This window comes from Microcaecilia unicolor, chromosome 10 (assembly GCF_901765095.1).
Source record: "Microcaecilia unicolor chromosome 10, aMicUni1.1, whole genome shotgun sequence".
Lineage (NCBI taxonomy): Eukaryota > Metazoa > Chordata > Amphibia > Gymnophiona > Siphonopidae > Microcaecilia > Microcaecilia unicolor.
This window is the reverse complement of record NC_044040.1, coordinates 89,591,634-89,601,381: the sequence shown is the minus strand read 5'-3', so window position 1 is coordinate 89,601,381 and position 9,748 is coordinate 89,591,634. Positions and strand designations below refer to the sequence as shown.

General features: G+C 42.0%; 1 protein-coding gene across 6 annotated transcripts in view; it reads left to right on the top strand.

Annotated features, from left to right (window-relative positions):
• The first annotated feature begins 1,153 nt into the window (after nucleotides 1-1,153).
• Nucleotides 1,154-9,748, top strand: part of CNOT4 (CCR4-NOT transcription complex subunit 4) — an 898,013-nt gene continuing 889,418 nt past the window's right edge. For 4 of the 6 annotated variants that reach the window (XM_030215603.1, XM_030215604.1, XM_030215600.1 and 1 more), the window contains exon 1: nucleotides 1,154-1,392. The gene's annotated coding sequence lies outside the window, so the exon portion shown is untranslated. Of the gene's footprint in view, nucleotides 1,393-2,029; nucleotides 2,080-9,748 lie in introns of those variants that run through there. The other 2 variants (XM_030215605.1, XM_030215602.1) reach the window with 2 other exon arrangements.

Genomic DNA, 9,748 nt, shown 5'->3' with positions numbered 1-9,748 from the left:
GCTGACTTAGTAGTGATCTTGCTGAAAATGACAAAATTCAGCTGGCAAGGTCATCAATACTCACACTTCCCCCTGACAGACTAGGCTATTTTGGCCCATATCCACTATTAACGTACACATTATTCCGAATGTATTCGAATCTAGGAACTTTCAGATATGAGTCAATAAAAACCCGCCACCTTTTTCTAACCATCAAGAATAGCTGCAACCACGGAAAACGCAAGAAAAAAAAGGCAAAGATCTCCCTCCTAATAAGCTTATTAATGATTAAAAATACATCCGTAAATTTTCCAAAATAAGAAAGCACCTTAACTTTACATTCAGCAGCTCCAACCTAGCGTATTTTTTTTTTTTTATTAACTAGCAACATTGCTTCCTCTGTTCTTCACGTTATCCATCATGACTACCTTCTTCTCTATAAGGCTTTATAGACATGTGAACTTAATACATAGCAATCTCACGTTCATACGACCTATCGCACCATAATACTTTTTATTGGTAACTTTATTTGTATTTACCTTCAATTTACCGCCACCCAACATAAAGAGACCATTTCCGTCTCCCCCCCCAACAGAAAGGAAACAACTCACGTCACCCTATCTCGAGCCGGCTACACCATAATCTGTGGAAAGAATGTTCCTTTTCCTATTTTAACTGTGCTTCAACTTATTTTTGTTGTTTCGCTCTACATGACAACTGTATCTCCTTTCTCCTATTAACAAACACAGAGAGATATAACATAGAACGGTTATATCTTTGAGTCAAACATAAAAATAACTGTAAACTATCAGGCTTTCTCCCCTCCTGGCTTCTTTTTAGAACACAGCCTGTCGGGATTTGTAGTCTAGGGATCCATCCGTTGCATAAGACTAAGTGGATTCACTGAACTACAAGTCCCATCGTTGGTCTCTTCCGGTCGCATATGTGCCATGCTGCCGGTATTTTTTCTTGCATATACCGTGTTATATGAAGGTTTCTAATCAACACTAAAAAAATATCATCTACGATTAGTAGATAAAGTCAGTACGAGCAGCTCTGGTTTTTATTTAGTTCACAGTGTCTACGTGTCTCACTTTAGATACTCTGGACTACAACTCCCATTATGCCCAGTAGGCGTGTGCATCCTTTGCGCCCCCTAGGTCTTCGGGCGCATGCGTAGGAGGGACAAGTAGTATCCCCCTAATGTAAGATGGTGGCCGTCTACTAGTGAAAGGGATAACAGGGAAAATTGGGAGATTAGAGTTGTTATTCTTTCCGCCACAGTATATTTGCATCTCGGTAGGACGTGGAAAGGCAGAGAAATACTCAAGCAAGGGGCAATAAAGTTGGTATTAAAGGCTGGTACCGCAATAAGAAGAGTTTTTCTGAATATTGGCGGCTCCTGAGAAAGAGGTAAGGAGCGGTGTGGGGATGGGTCTCCTGGTGGTTTGTGTTAGAGGAAGGTTAGTAAATCATAAGCTTCTGAATATGACAGGGAAGAAAACGGGTCCTGGGTCAGCTGGCTGTGAGAGACTAGGCTAGGCGCCATGGGGGAGTGGAGGAAGATATTTCGCCGGTAGGCTTCAGGCCTCGCTCAGTGTCCTCAGGCAGTAAAAAAAAAACCCTTCCTAGATACAAGTAGGGAAAGGGGAAAGCTAGTTTGCAGGCCATATAACTTGACCTGTAGCATGAGTAGGCAGTAGCATGGGAACAGAAGTATTTTTTTTAGTTAGCCACCCACTGATTCTTTGGAAGCGTGTAACATAATTTTAAAACCTTTTTCCCATATTGGTTTCTTTCCTACAGACTTTTCTCCTTATTTTCATAGCTTTCAGAGCTTAATTTTAATGACTGTTTTCTAAGGAAATGTTTTTGTTAGGAAGCTTTCTCTATGTTTTTCCTGGAGGCGCATTATAGCGGTTAGAGCTGCAAGCTGAAAACCTGGGAAGCCAGATATTATTTCTCATGTTGAGACTCTGTGACTTATTGCAGGTCACATAACCTTCCATTACCTTCGTACGACTTAAATTGTAAGTCGTCTAGCGCAGGGAGCTATAACATACCTTACTTTGTAACTCTCCTTAAACTTGGATTTGAAAGGTGAGTTACTAACTCTAGATCCTTTTGTTAAGTAAAACATATGGTGATATGTTAAGCATCTGGATTATTTGCTGCTGTTCACTGTGAAAGTGTTTATTTTGTTTAATATATTCATTCTCTTTTATAGCCAGAAACTTTTCATTTTTTTTGTACTCAGAAATGACAGTATAATTTAACATTTTATCAGGTGTTTTTTTAAAATGTGTATGTATATATATATATATATATATATATATCAGTGATGTAGTAATAAAACTCTAGAACTTGCTGATAAGTAATTTCCAATTTTCATCTATTTGGTAGTTATATGAGAATGGCCTGCAAGTATGTCCTCTCTCTAGTGCCATGCTACATAGTATCAGCACTGTTGTATTTTATTTGATTATTTTTTAAAAAATAGGTTTAGGATATTTGAACAGTGGGCCATCAAACTTCAAACACTGTTTGCTACTTACAAAGGCTAATACAGACCAGTCATTGTTTCTGTTCTTTTAAGTATCTACTTTAAATGTTAATTTTTGTTTAGATTTAATGTGTTGTTTTTAAATCTGTTATAGTAGGTTTTAATTTTAAACGTAGTTGATGGTGGCAGATAAAGACCTGTTTGGCCTATACAATCTGCCCAGTAAGGTGGTTAGAGTTGTAACTGCTGTTTTATGTTGCTAACTTACTCTCTCTTCCCCCACCCCCCCATACACAATTCTTGTTTTTCAGTTTGTTTTGCTCTGAGCAGATGGGCTGTATTCTTTGAATCCATTCTCTTGCTATGTAGGGATTCTGTGTTTATCCCATGCCTTTTTGAATTCCAGAATTGTTTTGTCCTTGTCATCTCTATGAAGAGGGCATTCAAGGCATCTATCACCTTTTCTGTGATAAAGTATTTCCTTTTAAGGCATCCTTTGATAATGATGCCTTTTAAGTTAATCTTCTTGTGGCTTTATTTAATGTTTTTTTAAGGTCTATAGCTTCTTTTTCTTTGAAAAAGTGTTCATTATCTATTAAGTGTTTAAATGTTCATATTGTATTTCTTTCTTCCTTTCTTTTCTTTGGAGTAGGGGTTGACAAAGCTCAGGTGCCAGGTTGCCGTGGCACTTAAAAATTAGACCTGGTGCCTAGGATTTGCACCCTGAAGGTTTCTGTCTGTAGTTCTTATCCCCCTCTCCCCTGGGGTCCAGCCAGTGTTTCTTTCCCTCTTCCCACCTGCATGCTCCCAAATCCTGTCTCTCCACCCACACCCCCTCCTCCTGGGTCCTCTAACTTGTCTTTGTGGCTGGCGGCAGTGATTAAGGCATTTTGCTCTGGCCAGCATCGGGGCCTTCCCGCTGCCGGGTCCCTCCCTAGGTGAGGTAACGTTCTGCTTCTGCGAAGGTGAGACCCAGATGCTGGCTAGAGCAGCATGCCTTAATTGATGCTGCTGCTGCCGCCGACCATCAAGACAGGTTAATTAGAGGACCGAGAGGAGGGGGTTGTAGGGGTGTAGATGGCGAGTAGACATTGGACTCGAGGGTGTGAGATTGAGGGAGGTGCTGGAGGTATGCTGGACCCTGATGGGGGGGGGGGGGTTGGAGGGTGGTGTGCTAGACCCTGGGGGGGGGGGGAGCTGGAGGGTGGTGTGCTGGACCCTGGGGGGGGGGAGCTGGAGGCTGCTGTGCTGGACCCTGGGGAGGTGGAGGGTGCTGTGCTGGACCCTGAGGTGGAGGAGGGGAAGGGAGGCTGGAGGGAGATGTGCTGGACCCTGGGGAGGAGGAGGGGAAGGGGGGGGGCTAGAGGGAAATGTGCTGGACCCTGGGGGGGGGGAAGACTGGAAGGAGTTAGGCTAGACTATGAGTGGGGGCAGGGGAAGGATGGGGTATGGAGTAAAAATAGAGATGGACACAGGGCAATGTTAGAAAAAGGGTTAGATAGGAACACAGAGGGACATTGTTGATCACGGGGGTGGGGGGAGAATAGGGACACAGAGTGGCAATGCTGAATATAAGGGGAGGATAGGGACACTAAAAGGGCAGATATTGAACATTGGGGGGGGGGGGGGGGGGTAGACAGGAACAGGGGCATATGAGAAAGGTGCTGGACAGGACAGATAGGGACACATGGAAGATAATTTCTTCTTTCTCCATGTCTGCCATCCAAATAGACACAGGAGACATTGAAAAGACAGGAAAAAAATGGAGAAAAGCAGAAGACAGACAAAATTGAATGGAAAAATAAAATTCTCACACTAAAGAGGTAGAAAAAATATTCTATTTATCAATTGGACCATGTCAGCTTTGGAAAATGTGCATCTCTGATATTTCATTTCCGTTTGTTACTCTAGTATGGCTAGGGGTGGGGGAGCGCAAACTGGTTATCTGTGCTACTGGAAGGGGGGAAGCATGAACAGGATGTCTGTACTGGAGGGAAGGGGAGCGAAAACTGGTGTTAGTGTGCTGGGGTGCAGAAGCTGGGGAGGTATATGCAGGTGAAGATAAGTTGGAGAGCAGTATTGAGAATTCAGTTTGGTGGGGTGGAGTAATTTGGTAACAGCTACTGGTAGGGAGAGCAGTGTATGCCTCAGGAGGGTATATGGGGTGGATATTGACATCTATGTGTGCATGCTGGGGTAAGGCAGAGACGAAGTTATGTATATATATGTATGTGTGCACGCACGTGTGTGCTGGCTCGTTATGTCTGGTCTAGATTTTTGGGCTGGCTCCTAGATCCTAAGAAACATTGTCGACTCTTATATGTTCAGGTCTTCTTTTATGCATTTTGGTGCAGACCCTATCTTCTGATCCATTCGTCAGCTACAACCTCTAAAATTGAACACAGTACTCCAAGTGAAGACTCCTCAATGACTTGTACAGAGGAATTATAATTTCCTCCTTTCTGGTGTTTGTGCCCCTCTGCATACAATCTAGTTTCTTTATGTATTTGGCCACTGCCTTGTCACATTGTTGTACTATTTTGTTTCTCAGACACTATCATAGTAGGATTTCTTTCCTGATCTGGTGCATATAACCCTGTAGCCCACTATTGCATACAGCTCCTCAAGTGCATCACTCTGCATTGTTTCACATTAAAGCTAAATGCCAAGCATTAGACTGTTCTGCTGATTTTTGTTTTCTTCCTCCAGGGTATGAGTTCTGTTGCAAAGGTGTGTCATTTGCAAATAGGCAAACTTTTTTTTTTTCTCTTCTAACCTTTTGTTGAGGTACTCCACCTCTTCTTTTTTTTTTTTTTTCTCTGAGTGAATTTCATTTACCACCATCTTCTGTTTATAGGTCAGAGGAAGCGCTGGAATGAGGGGGATATAGGATAAAGATAAAAAGGGGATAAGAGACAGAAATAATATAAAGAAATACTCCTTTATGGAAAAGGTGATGGTTGTGAGGAATGACCTCCTGTTGGAGGTGGTGGAGATGAAGACTGTATCTGAATGCAAGAAAGCTTGGGACAAACAGGTAGGATCTATAAGGGAAGGGAAGTAGATGGTATGGATGGGCGGACTGGAAAGGCCATATGGCCTTTTTCTGCTGTCATTTTGTTTTCTAACCAGTTTCTAATCCAGCTTGCCACCTTTGGTTCTAACTTCAGGCTACATAGTTTTTTTTTATGAACCTTCTATGAGGTACTGTTTCAAAAGCTTTGCTAAGTTCTAAGTAAACCATATAATCTCATCTAGTTCTTTGGTCACTCAGTCAGTGAAATAGTAGAAAGTTCACTGTTCCTCAGTAGCATCTTCATTACGTTTCTAACCGCCAATGTCAGGCTTACCAGCTTATATTTTCTCACCTCGTTTTTTCTGTTACCATTTTTGTGAAGAGGGACCTCACCAGCCCTTTTCTAGTCCTGCGGAACCTTTCTAGTCTATTAACCACATCCTGTACAGGACTTGCTTGAATCTCTGTTCTTTCAGCATCTTGGGATGTTTTATCTGGCTCCGTGGTTGTGTACACTTTCAGTTTTTAAATTATTCATAAATGTATTTTGGGAATAATGTGGTATCTATTCTATTCCTATATATACCTTTTGTCAGTCATCTGTGGTCCTTCTCTGATATTTTCTTTCATAAACACAGAACAGAAGTATTTTGTTTAGCATTTCTGCATTTAAAGTCTTGAACAGAAAAGTGTGACTTTTTGCAAGAAACACACAGCTGCCAAGTAATTCAGTGTTTGGAAGGAGACTTGTGCCCAATGCTCCTTTTGTTTATGTTGTTTGTTGGTGAGCACAGCTGTTAAACACATATTTGCCCATTAGAAGGTGGGGTGGGGGTGAGGAGGAGGAGGAGGCTTTTCTAGTAAATTATCACCACACTATTCTCTTAATTTTCTTAATACAAGGGTTGTGTGAGTGTGCGTTATAAAGTTGAGCAGGTAACTTCACATTATGGAAGCTACACTACAATGCATGGTTTCTAACCCCTTCCCTAGTTTGCTTTTCCTACTGTAGCATTGCAGCCCCCTCCTCTCTACCCTATCGTCATCTAGTCTGGCAGTCTCTCCCCCCTCAACCCTTTTAGCAATATCATGCTTGTTCTTCTTCCCCTCCCCCAGTACTGTTGACATAGTCTCTCTTACCTTTCAAAATCGACCAGCCTCCATCCTCTACCCCAGCTAGCCTTTACTGACCAGTAAGCTGCCCCCAGCCCACCATCACCACCTAAGAAACCAGTCAGTTGCCCCTCTCCCGCCAACCGTTATCACTCAGCAAGACATTCCTACGCCTAGCCTGTACGCCTGTAAGCCAGTTAACTACCCTTTCCTGCTGGCCAGCCAGTGTCCCATCCTCTCCATTCCATGTGGCTTCCTCTTTCCCATCAGTACCATTGATCTTCATCTGAGTGTTTGTGGCTGCTGCCAAAGCAGAGACTGTCTTCCTCCCTGCACCGCACAACTTGTAAGTTGCATACCATTCCTAGGTTCTGAAGTCTCTTGAAACCAGCATGCAAGTTCTGCTATGTGTAGCTCGAATTCACACAGCTGTGCAGGGAGAAAGAAACTTATCCTCCAGCATTGGTTGCAATAGTAGGTTGAATAGGAAAACGCTTAGGGGGGAATTGGGACAGAATTCCAGGCATCAGAAGAAAATTTCTAGTCACTATGGTCTTGTGGGGTTTGCTAAGCTCTGTTTATATATGTGTGTATGTATGTATATGTGTATATATATATGTATATATATAATATAATTTTAGTTTGCAGTGTACATTAATATTTGAGTATTGGGGTCAATTGGTTAGTCAAAGAGCAACACAAGAAACTGTATGTTGAACTAAAAGAGCACACTTCTGGGGCATGTTCAGAGGTGACGAAAACTTGCTCCTCCGTCTTCATGTACCCACTTGACCACCATGAAAATCTGGTATTGAAAAGACACCAGACAAAACAGTTATTGGGGGAAGAGGGAGGGAGATGGACACAGTCAAACTGAATTTTCATCTGAACAAAAGTAGAATGTAGAACTTGCAAGGTTGATGGAGGTGCTAGTGCATCAAATGTGAATGTAAAAAAAACTCTCCAGAGGTAAGAATGAGGTATTAGCTCTTTGGGATGGAGATCATTACTACATTGAGGAGGTAGTAGGGGACAGGAAGATTTGGTGCTGAGATCAGAAGACTTGAGAAATAGAGAGGCTTGTTTTCAAAGCACTTAGACTTACATAGTTCTGTAGTAACCTAAGGAACTTTGTAAGTTCTTTGCAAATGAGCACCAGAATGCTTCATGTCTTTAATCATATAAAATTTTGTTGTATTTAATTTTAAAGCCAGCTTATCTTGGGGGAGGATGGTAGGAACTGAAGCTCTATAAGTAAACCCAGAAGATAAGAATAAATGCATTAATGGAAAAATATTGCTTTCCTAATAATAATAATGGAAATGGTGTACATCAGAGCTGTGGAGTCAGCATTGGTAAAAATGTAACCAACTCTGACTCCAGCTTGAAAATTAAAAAAAAAAAAAACCATTATAATACATTGATCATTTCATACATTATAACTAGATCCAAGACAGATATATATATATATATATATATATATATATATATATACTTACCAGCACAAAACATTTAAACGCTAATATTAGTTGGAGTTGGACAATAGAAAAATAGAGGAGTCAGTCTGATTCAGGAGGTCTGGTGTACCAACTTCACAGCCCTGGTGTGCACGACCCGGTTACTAGAGTATCTTTAAGTCTGAAGGATTGTGGGATGACTTTTTTGTAATAGTTCATAAATTAGCAGGGGATGATTTTTAACTTGAAGGCATTTGTTTTGCTTAAGTAAAAATATTGTCACAAGCAAGGAATACAGTTATGTGCTTAGAAACTCTTTGTAGACTGAACTGAAGTGCAAATCAAGATCCATATTTACTAAAATGTACTAATGTATTTAGACTTGTTGGTAAATTAGTTCTGTTGAGACTGAAGACTGTTGATAAATAGAAAGCATTCCTTAGTGTCCCTCTGGACTGGCCCAGAATGCAACTGATGGGTTGTGCACGCCTTCCAGCAGGTGGAGACTGAAAATTCTGACACTAGAGAGAGCCAATAAGAGCCCTGGCCAACTGTAACTACACTCAGTAATCAGTCTCCAACAGGTGGAAAGTGGCAAGCCCTTTCAGTCTTTCTTCCTTTGCTATCTTCTTTATTTAAAAAAAAAAAATCTTTTTGGTTAGTCTTTAGCTCTTCTGTGCCCCATCCTCCCTGGGTCTTCCTTTCTTCAATTAGCCAGCCTTCACCTCTTCAGGGAAAGAGTGTGTACAGTCTTTGGGAGGGGTAGCCGCTGTCTTTGAAAAAAACAAAACCGAGTGAGCCGATTAAAAAGAAAAACAAAACATTGAGAAAAAGGAGCAGCAAAGGCAATCCTGAGTCTCTGCTCCTTGAGTAAGCGGCATTGAGCAAGGCAGCTATGTTTCCGCCTCAGGTTTACTCTGTTTTCACCCTGTGGTCTGCTTGCTGTATTAAAAAAAAAAAAAGTGCCGCCATTGTTTTTGTCTTAAGCAGCATGTCAGAAAAGCTGAAGCGCTGCTCTGTTTGTCATAGGCACAGCTCGGCGGCATCAGGAATTTGTAAATATTGTACTGCGGTGGATCTTGCTTTAGATGTTGTTTCGGCGGTACTGGCTCTGCGTGAGGCAGCAGCTGATGTTGGTGGTTCGGGTGTACCGATGCCCGCAGTGGGGAGGGGAGGATATAATTCCTGAAGAGCCCTCTGGTTTAGATCTTGAGGGAGAATCTTTACTTCCAGGTGAAGATTCCTTAGGATTTTCCACAAGGAGGATTTGCAGGAGCTCATCTCTTTGGTGGCTTCTACCTTTACGTTTTGAGGAAGAGCAGTCCTCAGTGGTAGAAACCCGAAAAGTGTATCTTCTAGTTAAGGGAATTAGAAAGCCAGGGAAAACGTTCCCTATGCATCAGGATATCATGCAGACTCAATAGGACACCTCAGATTCTTCTTTTAAACTGGCTAGGTCTATGGTTCGCCTTTATCCTGTGTCGGTGCCTTTATCCTGTCCCGGATGAGGATAAGGCTCTTCTTAAACCCCCAGTAGTGGACGCAGTGGTCTTCAGTCACTAAGAGGAATACGGTGCTGGTAGATGGGGTACCATTGTTAAGGATGTTCAGGGCAGGTGTATGGAGGCTCTTTTGAAAAGTGCCTTTGTTTCTGCTTTGGTAGTTCAGGCTGCCATCTGT